Consider the following 9,868-nt stretch of genomic DNA (forward strand, 5'->3'; position numbering starts at 1 on the left):
ATGCATGAAGAAATATATTTCATTTGTTTGCCAAAAAGGGATTCACAGACGAAGAAATGTACAATATGTTATCCTGCATAGTGTTGTTTAGGGTCAGTTAGACCCCAGAGGAATCAAACTCCCTCTGATGAACAACAAAATTCCAATAACAGAAATCCAAATAGACTTCTTTGGGATTTGGGAGGAGTGTGTGCTGTTTAAAAAGTACAGTTAACACCAATCAAATATATATGAAAACCACCATGTTTTACAGCCGGTGTCTCGAAGACCTCAAAGAAATATAATGCATACATCTCTGTAGCAACATGTCATCAGTTCAAAATCATGTTTATAAGCAATTTTCATAAATTTGTGAAAAGTCATGATGTAGGTGATAAAACAATATTTGATATGTTTTTTTGAGCTGCTGAAGAGGCCCAGGGTCTCCAGGATCACGTCCAGCATGACAAAGATTCACTGAATCATCCCTCCTGGTGTTTGCTAGAATCCAAGTTTTGATCTCAGCCTCAGCTTGAAATCCAGGGGAGACGTGTGAGCTGCTGGCCAAAGCATGAGGGAACGGCAGAGGAATGGAGAACCAGAAGAGACCAACACTGGAGGGAAAGTCGCCTTTTGAAGTTGGCCAATAGAAAAGTTTTGATTCAAGTCTCCCACATCTGTCTGCTGCCTCGTGCAAGAATCCTGGAATCCCCCACCCCCTCATCATCACCGTGTCACACACACACACACACACACACAGACCCACACACGCACACACACAAATGCAGACTTGCTTCCAATCCACCGACACAGAGCATGAAAACAAACATTTTCAAGGAAGTTCTTAAGCCAAGTGGCAGATAAGCATGGCTTCTAACTGAACATGAACATGCACACATACACGCAACACACACGCACATGCTCACTAAGTCATACACTTGGAGCAGAAGCTAATGGTATGAACTGACACTGACCTAGTTTCCAAAGAGGCAATGATAAAGGGAGAGCGGAAAGTTGAAGATTTGGAGGAGGTAAAGAAACTCCGGGGCATGTTGTGCTTGAGGACACAGTGTGTTGTGCACGTGAGTGTGTGTGCGCAAGTGTGTGTGTGTGTGTGTGTTATGTGTGTGTTTCTGCTCAGAAAGGCCTGCCAATAGCCAACAGTCCACACACCCATCAGAGCTCCAGAGACGAGCCGTCATGCTAAGCCGGGGTAGAGGGCTAAGGCCTGAGAGCAGAGGGAGGTAAAAGCTCAAGCAGAGCACTGCTGAGGAGTGAGGCGATCACTGTGGGGGTTACACACACACTCATCTATTCTGCCCCGACTCCGGCCAACAGCAACTCACTGTATACTCATTTAACAGAGACTCTTGGCTCACTCCTCTCCACAGCATGCCCTCACTGGTTCCTGACTCGTGGAAACAGGAAACTGAACCAGGCACAAAAAGTAGTTGGTTTCTTTGTTTGTGTGTTTGTTTGCAAACCTCACTTGACTCACGTGTCTCCTCCACTCCGCTGTCTCTGGAGGAACATGCGTGTAGATTTTGGCGTGTCAGTAACTGCTGCAACACGGCTCAGTCAGTGACCAAGTCTTGTTTTGTTTCCTCTCAGATTTGAACTCTGTGTGACTCTGATAACATTGAAAAGAGGAACAATTTCATGCTCTTGTACTCTGGGCACTTTTTATGACTTTAATTGTTCCATTAAGGCACTTCAGGGTCTGGGAATGCTTTGTCATATGCACAATGTGTGTGTGTCCGTGTGTGTGTGTGTCCGTGTGTGTGTGTGTGTATGTGAGTGTTTGTGTTTAAAGTAATGCCCTCAGGCTCATCAGCACTTAAGTTTACTCTATAAAGGAATTCAAAAAGTTCAGGCTTTTTAATTCCCTGGATCTGAACCAAAGCCACAGAACCTGGAGATTAGACTGAATGTTTATCATTTCCTGTTTCAGAGGCTGTCATGTCACTGGCTGGGGTCAAGGACAAACACGTGGTTGTATAGATTAAATATCTCCTGTGGTTTTAGCTGCAGAGATTGAATTTTATAGATTTTGGTAATTAACCTACTGACACAATAATGTTTGCCCTGAAAGCTTAAAACCTCTTAATCTCTTATTGTGAAGGTGGACGGGAGAGCCCATGTGTAATAATGACTGCATTTAGTCAGTGATGTGTTTTAATTCGATTATCATAAAATGGGGATGCTACATTAGTCATTTTAATCACTGGTTTACACGATAACAAAAGTCATACAGTTGTTATGGATATTGTAAGTATGGCTTCAGCTAATGATTTGTTTTTCGTTATCGATTAATCAGCGGATTGTTTTCTCAATTAATTATTCAGAAAATGTTACAATATTCAATATTCAACACAAGTTGGCATTTTCAAATTTCATGATTTGTCTGACCAACAGTCCAAATCCCAAGATGTTCAGTAAAAGAATAATAAGTAAATATTCATAGTTGAGAAGCTGCACCCAGTGAATTTTTGGCATATTTGCTTAAAAAAAAATTACTTCAGTGGTTAAATGTTCAAGCACTGTGTGATCTCTTTGAGCTCATCCGAAGTAAAGGTGCCAAAAATCACATTAAACCAGAAGAAACCACTTGCCTTTTATCCTGCATGAGAATATTGGATTATCTGTGGAGAAAAATTAGCAAAATGTTAATAGATCTTTTTCCAAATGGTCAGCATTGGTTTTATACAACATAAACTGACTGCCGTCGAACCAGAGCCAAGGAAACTCACTCAAAAACTGACACAGCTTAAGTTCCTCCCAAATCTGCTTATACAGTAACACCACACAGGCTGCCAGCTGCTGCTCTGACATTAATGATGGTTCAGAGGTCGAACAGTGACCTCACACAGGTTTGACAACATGTGATCATCAGCAGGCCTCACAAGCGTGAAAGAATGGCATCACACACTAGGTCATTGTTGTTCTTGGTGAGTTGTTTTGGGCGAGGTCCGTGTGACTCAGAGAAAATCCAGAGGGACGTAATAGAAGCAGGAAAATAACTTCACTGGGCTGAAAAATCACTTCATTTCACAGTTATGATCGCTTTCATGTCAATAGATGATAGTTATATCTGATTTTTAGTTTGGGGAGAGACACTTTCAGTCTCTATTTGTTTACTGACTGAATCAGATAAGATGCAGATGTCATATTTAACTAGTGCAGGGAATTGCATAGGAAAGAGCAGAGATAACATTTCAAGCATGTTAATTTCCTGTTCTTTGTAACACATCAGGGAAGCCTGCTTTCTGACACCCCAAAAGATACTTCTGTGATTGCAACTGACAGAATTATCTGAACAAGAAGGCGTCTGAACAAAAAGAAGTGTTGTTTTTCTTTAGATACCCTCTCAGGGTTTATCTTGTTTTGTGTCAGCCATTATAGCAGAGCTGCTTCTTCCCCCCATCAGCTGCCAGTGGTTCCCCTCGATCTCAGCCTAACAAGCTGTGCTGAGGGTGATTAATGTGGGCGAGACCCTCCAAGCCTCTCTCAGAGGATGATGAGGGCCACAGCCTGAAAACAGTCAACCGCATACTTTCGGCACACAGTCATCTTTTACTTCAGCAAAATCTGCAAGTGACAGGCTGCGGAAAAAAACTGAGGGAGAAGTGTCGCAGCAGTTGTTATAGGCTGTTTACTACCAGTCATTTTCACTGCTCTTTCAAACACACATCTGTTTCAAAGAACACTGAAATAACCAGTGAGATGCAGGATATCGTTGCAGTTAAAATCAGTGGTTTGAGCAGATATGTATTTGCCATATTTCATGAATATGTTCTATATAAGATAACTGAGAAATGCAATGACTACATAAACAAACAGAGAATTTTAAGAGTTGAGCCATAGATTATCTGACCAATCAAGAAAGCATATTTTGATATATGATGAAGGGGAAAGAGGTCTTGTAAAGACTGATAGCACCATCTTGTGGCTTAAGGAATCCAGGCTGTTTCAAAAAAAAAAGGTTCAATATGTGATTTTCAGAGTGATTATTTTTCCATGTGCAAGATCTCAGGGCTAAAACTACTACTCCTCATAATTTCCCACTGACCAAGGTACATCTTCAAATGATTGTTTGGTCGGAACAACTGTTCAAAATCCAAACATATTTAGTTTCCTATCGTGTGTGACAAAGAAAAGCATCAAACCCTCACATCTGCCAGCTAGAAACAGCAAATATTTATCTAATTCTCTACTATTCAATTAAATGACTAATTGTTGCAGTTATAGAAATCTTTATGAAAGAAAATGTATTAATGATGACCATGTGAAACAACTTCATCTTTAAAATCACAATTCAAAAAACATCTGAAATATATATAACTTTTCTAGCAACCTGGTAGGGAAAAGAATGAAGTACATGCTATGTATTGAGAGTATTGATGGTGATTTCTATAGCCAATATCTGAATTTATTACATTTTACAGAATTGTCAAAATTGAATTCTAACCCAAAGGAATGATAGTTTTTATTTTACTGTACATGTATGTTGTGGTTATTTATAATCAAACATTATTTTCATTTTATCGAAGGTGCAGTGATTTGCTAAGAAAATGCCAAAATGTTTTAGAATTGTGTAATTCAATTTTGATGGTGTGAGATTCACATCTTCAGTCTCCTGATTCTGTCTTTTGATTACTGGCAGATCCTCCTTGCATTTCAACAATGCAAGGCTTACCATAATTATTCTTTCAATTTCTTCCATCTTTTTTTAGTTTGTCTGAGATGAACAAAAAATCTGTAATGAATGGTAATGAGCAGGATTAGGGCCAAAAGAGAAACAGATCATGTGACACAGATATGTGATTATCACAAGGGAACAAAAGGCCTTACACCGTGAAGCAATCAGATACTGCAGCTTTAAATTTCATCACAATACTACATCTGGTGATTTCTCAGGTCGACACCATCTCTTTTACTGTTTTAGTCAGTAAAACACTTGATGCAGTGATTTGATCAAACAACCTGAAAAGTTATGGGCCTCTACACACTAGGTTCAAGAAACCTGTTCTGAAGTTGTTGTCAGATCTGCATGAAGTTTCTACTGTTGCTATTGTCATACTGACCTTCAACATGCAGTTCAAAGAATAATACTGCTACTTTCACTGCATGGCAAGTTGCTTGTGACGTCAACACATGGAAGTGGAGTCACAGTAAGGTGTCCAGTCTCCTGCTTGCAATTAAAAATGTGAGGATTTGTGCATGTTTCCAGAAAGCTTACCTGCAGGCTCTTGACTCCATGTGACCCGGGTCACACCATAGGCAGAGCGTGGGGGGTGGCTTATAGGGCCAAAAGTTTATTATAACATTATTTATATTCATAACTTCAACTTGGTGTCATTTCTTCTCTGTCTCTCTTACTGGATTCAATCAATGAAGCTCTATTATTACTGTAAAGGGGAAATATCTTCTTTGAGCTTTTTTATTTCCTCAAATAATCGGCGCCAAGTAACGTGCACTATGTTAACGGTTATAAGATATGAAGTGACAGAACCTGGTTAAGGTGTTTGATAGTATGGCTTTCGGTGTTGAAACTGCTCACTGTTAATATGCAGGCTACGCTAACGTTTACTACTAAAGCAGAACCTGTTGACAGTAAACAGTCATGTTGCAGGCTGAGGGAATGAAAGCACGGTTCTGACATTTCATGAAGCTGCATTGTAAACAGACCACATTTCATTCCCATCCAACCTGTAAAGAGATAACTGGTGTCATTTCTTTACCATTGACTTTATTGTAATCTCTGTCAGTTTGCTGTTTACAGCATAATTGATATTTCCTACATATAGCCTATACTCAGTTGACAGTTATCTTCATTTGTCCTGTACAGTCACTGGAACAGCCGACTCATCTCGTACAGCTGGTAATAGTAAGGAATACGTCATAATGCAAAATATATACTTAATAAGTGAAAGAAAGGTTATAAGGTCCATGTATTTATCATTTGACACAGGGTTGTATAACAACATGAGACTCCACCATTAAAAATATTTTTATGACATATTATTTATTCACTGATTTACAGTATATTTTGTTTTGTTGAGATGGAATAAAGGGAACCGGAACTAGCATTTCTCCATGTACAATGTCATAAATATCCAGTCATAGATGATTTAAAATAAAGATAAATATTAAGATAGATATTAACATTGTTAATGTTGAAATGTTAGACTCAGTGTTATAATTTAGAAAAGATGTTTATTCAGAAAGAATAAATTAAACTCATCATGCAAACATACACTATACAAAAAGAGGTCACTGTAAATGTGCATTTAATGACATTTCAAATTTTTTCTACCAAAACGAGTTATCATGCATGAATACAAGTGTACATGGTATACATTACACCTCATCCTAGAGAAACTCCCCAGTGGGAAGCACCTGTTAGGAAAGAATACTAACAGATGTTTGAAGATGGAATATTTTATTCCAAAAGTCTTAAAGAAAGAGAATAAACAGAAGCAACCTGAGCTTGAGCGCGGGAAATCTGTGCAAGCAACTATATACCTGAGTGCAAGCACACAGTTTGAGCAGGAACAGAGCAAAGCAAGCAGAGGCGCAAGCAGAGGCTATTTGAGTACGAGGGCAGGATTTTGAGAGACAATGTTACAAAATCTGAACGTGAAATCAATAAATCATGCCCTCAAATTGATATACCACGCTCTTGAATAAAGATAGGAAAAAAAACCTCCATAAAAAAGGTACTGTTAACAGGAATCCTGGAAAAAATTTTAAAAGTTGGACTCTGTGATTGGATTGTCATTGTCGAATCAGATTCACATGTGAAAACATGGTCAAAATTTGTACTTGTTACTTCAGTGTCACAGTGTGGGAAATACGAGCACTGTTTTCTGCTCTTTATTTATACAAATATTAACAAAAGCACTTCATCTTTCACAGTGTCTTTGTGAAACCTCAGCACTGATATCATTTTTTCAGATTTTAATCACACCATTTTTTAACACAAACATATATATCCTTGCCACAAGCACAATTGTTTCTAATGCAAATTTATTTTACAGGTTTACAAAAGGTTGATTTACAATTACCAACTTCAGAATTACCTGTGAACATCACTTTACAAGCTCAAACTCAGTAGGACCCTAATTTGAGCCTATATGGGAATGGGGTATAGTCATGTGCATGACTTACCAATTTCTTGCTTGTTGTGCTGGTGTGGTTCTGGCCTGAGGTGGATTCTGGTATTCCTAGGAAAACATGTAATTATATTAAATAAAATATATTCCATTGCAGGGCAAACAAGGACATTTTAAGCAGCTCTTCACAATACAATATTGAAAAACATTTATATTTACTTAAAACTTGTTCAAGCACAAACATCAAAAGGTGAGGCTTTTTATTTCTTAAAAATGTATAAAGCGTTTTTCCAAAATCATTTTAAATTTCCATGCTCTTTGCCCACATTACAAGACATTAAAGTCACAAAACATAAAGTTATGCATGTGTGAGTATTTGTGTGTGTGTGATTATGTATCCGGAAGGCACCACACTTCAACCAAAAGTTGCTACCACCAGGTGGTACACCAACCACCAGTAAACATAAAAGGAGTAAAGATACAGGTGAAAGCAAAATGCATCATGTCAGTCAAGAATGTAGCTCAGGCTAAAACTGACTCTTTGCTGCAGACTGCTTACTAGGGATCGAAAATAAAGGAATGACTGCAGTAGACGCAACACCCGGATGAACCCGCTCATTTTCACCCCTTTCCTGCTGAAACATCTTTCAGAAAAAAGACTGTAAACACACCTGTCCAGCCCAGACCTGCTGTAAAACACCGCGGCTACATTGCACTCAGGGATGAAAGAGTAAATGCAGCCTCGAAATTAGTTTCTAAAAACACATATTAACCGATCGGAGGCTCCGACACTGTTATAGGAGCACCAACCCGGAGATGAGATGTGACAGATCGGTTTTTACCAGTTTGCATGGCGGCTAGGATCACAGCTAGGACCTACCTGTAACCAATCAGATGAGACATCACACACTATTTCCACTGATCAGGTGCTGCTGTGATGCGCAGAAAGCTAGCCGGCTGGCCAATATTACGAACAACCTTAAGACAGGAAATACAACTGCTCACGTCTCATTCCCATGGCAAACTGTTAACTAACATGTTGTTTACAGACAATTTTAACAGAAAAAAATGGAAATTTGATTTAAATAAAGCTATTGTAAGATGATGCAGGCTGCTGTTAACACTGCTTACCTTCTACCGTGAGAGAAGAAAACATTAAACCAAGATGGCGTCCCTTGTGGAACGCACATCGAAACTACGGTGTCCCACAGCGGTCAAACACCAAAACCGGGATTCACCTGGAAATAAACATCGCAACTGCGACACACAGTGGCTTATTTAGGCTACTGCCCTACACATGCATAAGTATGTATCCATGTATATATAGTACTTGCCATGCATGATAGTATGCATGTGTGTGCAAGTGCTTAATACCAGTATATTTGTATGTGCAAATGAAGTATTCAGTTTGGGCCTAGCAGCTTCTCATAGAATTTTGTGAGAAGAATTGAGTGACACACGTTGATATTGTGGATAATAGCAAACTGAGAAGTAGATTTGTTGAGCACAGAATAAATTTTAGTTTTCTCAGGTTTTATTATTATTATTATTTTAAATTCAGGTCAGTAAATGTCGCACTGTTCACATTATGCATCAAAATAAATTCAAAGCCTCAGACGCTGTCGGACTTACTTCCGGTACCGGGCAGTTGATTTCTGCAGACAGTATATATTGCTTGGTGGACGTTTCAGAGTGTTTTGACCGTGGACTATTCTCAGAGCCAGGCATGAGCCCACTGCGACATTCCTGCTTTTTGTCTCCAGTATTTAAAGCAAAGGTGGCACCTTTCGGCCCAATGCCCGTATGTGCGCAGTCAATTAAAACAGACAGATGTGCGAACCTCTGGTTTTTCCTTGCACGCCTCGTTTCCTGTTCGTCCGATTTCCGAAAATGGCATAGATAGGCTACGAAAAGTTTCTGCGTTTGTTTGTTCCCCAGTTTACTTTTCTTATGCTGTTATTCAGTTTATTGTGGCAAAGACTCGACCGGGTCTCGGCCGAGAGATCCGGCTGAAGTGCGGCCCGCCATGTTTTCCGAGTCCAACAACCCACAACCAGGCTTGAAGCACACCACACGTGTTCTGGCGATGGGCCTGAACAGCGTTTGTTAATTTCCTGCTATTTTCCCCATGCCAGCCCTTTCTTTGGACGAAGGATGGAATCAGATTACATAACATACTGTTTTATTAAGACACATTTACACAACACAAATCCTCACATTCTCATGGACACAGAGTAAACCAGCATGAAGTCTTCAAGCAGCAGCAAAAATCCATAAACTGCGGGGGTAGGTGAAGGTAAACCGCAAGTATAACTCCAACAGCAGCTGTGCAGGAAGTTCAAGTTATTAATAAATAATAATCACAACGTTCATAAACATACAGTTAATTAATTTGAAAGCAATTTTGACTAAATGAAAGGCTTTAATGTCACATATGTTACTCCTGTGCCCAAGGACAGTTAAGTCTCAATTATCTGTCCTAAAGATAGAAATCAGAGAGAATCCATAGATTAACACAAGGGGCGCTGACTTTGTGAAGAATCATCAGATGTGTATTCCAGTAAAATATTGATTAAATGGCAGAAATGACAAATGAAAATATGGAATGCAAGAATTGCATTACTGAGTCTTGGCTACTGAAGTTATATAGCTGAAATTACTTTGAGTCAATAAATTCCCTCACTAACCCCATAATCTACAGTAGCTGTGTAGATTAACCCCTAACAGGTCTCATCCAGATTCTGAATTGGATATAAAGCTTAAAATTTGAAACA

At 39.1% G+C, this 9,868-nt stretch overlaps 1 long non-coding RNA gene across 1 annotated transcript; it reads right to left on the reverse strand.

The window, feature by feature from the left end:
* Nucleotides 1-6,252: 6,252 nt before the first annotated feature.
* Nucleotides 6,253-8,319, reverse strand: LOC147818663 (uncharacterized). The gene is made up of 2 exons (XR_015437761.1): nucleotides 7,975-8,319; nucleotides 6,253-7,205 (listed from the first exon to the last, which is right to left on the reverse strand). It is a non-coding gene; the product is annotated as an uncharacterized LOC147818663 (long non-coding RNA).
* Nucleotides 8,320-9,868: the final 1,549 nt, after the last annotated feature.

The sequence above is a fragment of the Seriola lalandi genome, unplaced genomic scaffold, assembly GCF_002814215.2.
Source record: "Seriola lalandi dorsalis isolate HSWRI2012SDOR001 ecotype SW California unplaced genomic scaffold, Sedor1 jcf7180002054537, whole genome shotgun sequence".
In the NCBI taxonomy this organism is placed as follows: domain Eukaryota; kingdom Metazoa; phylum Chordata; class Actinopteri; order Carangiformes; family Carangidae; genus Seriola; species Seriola lalandi.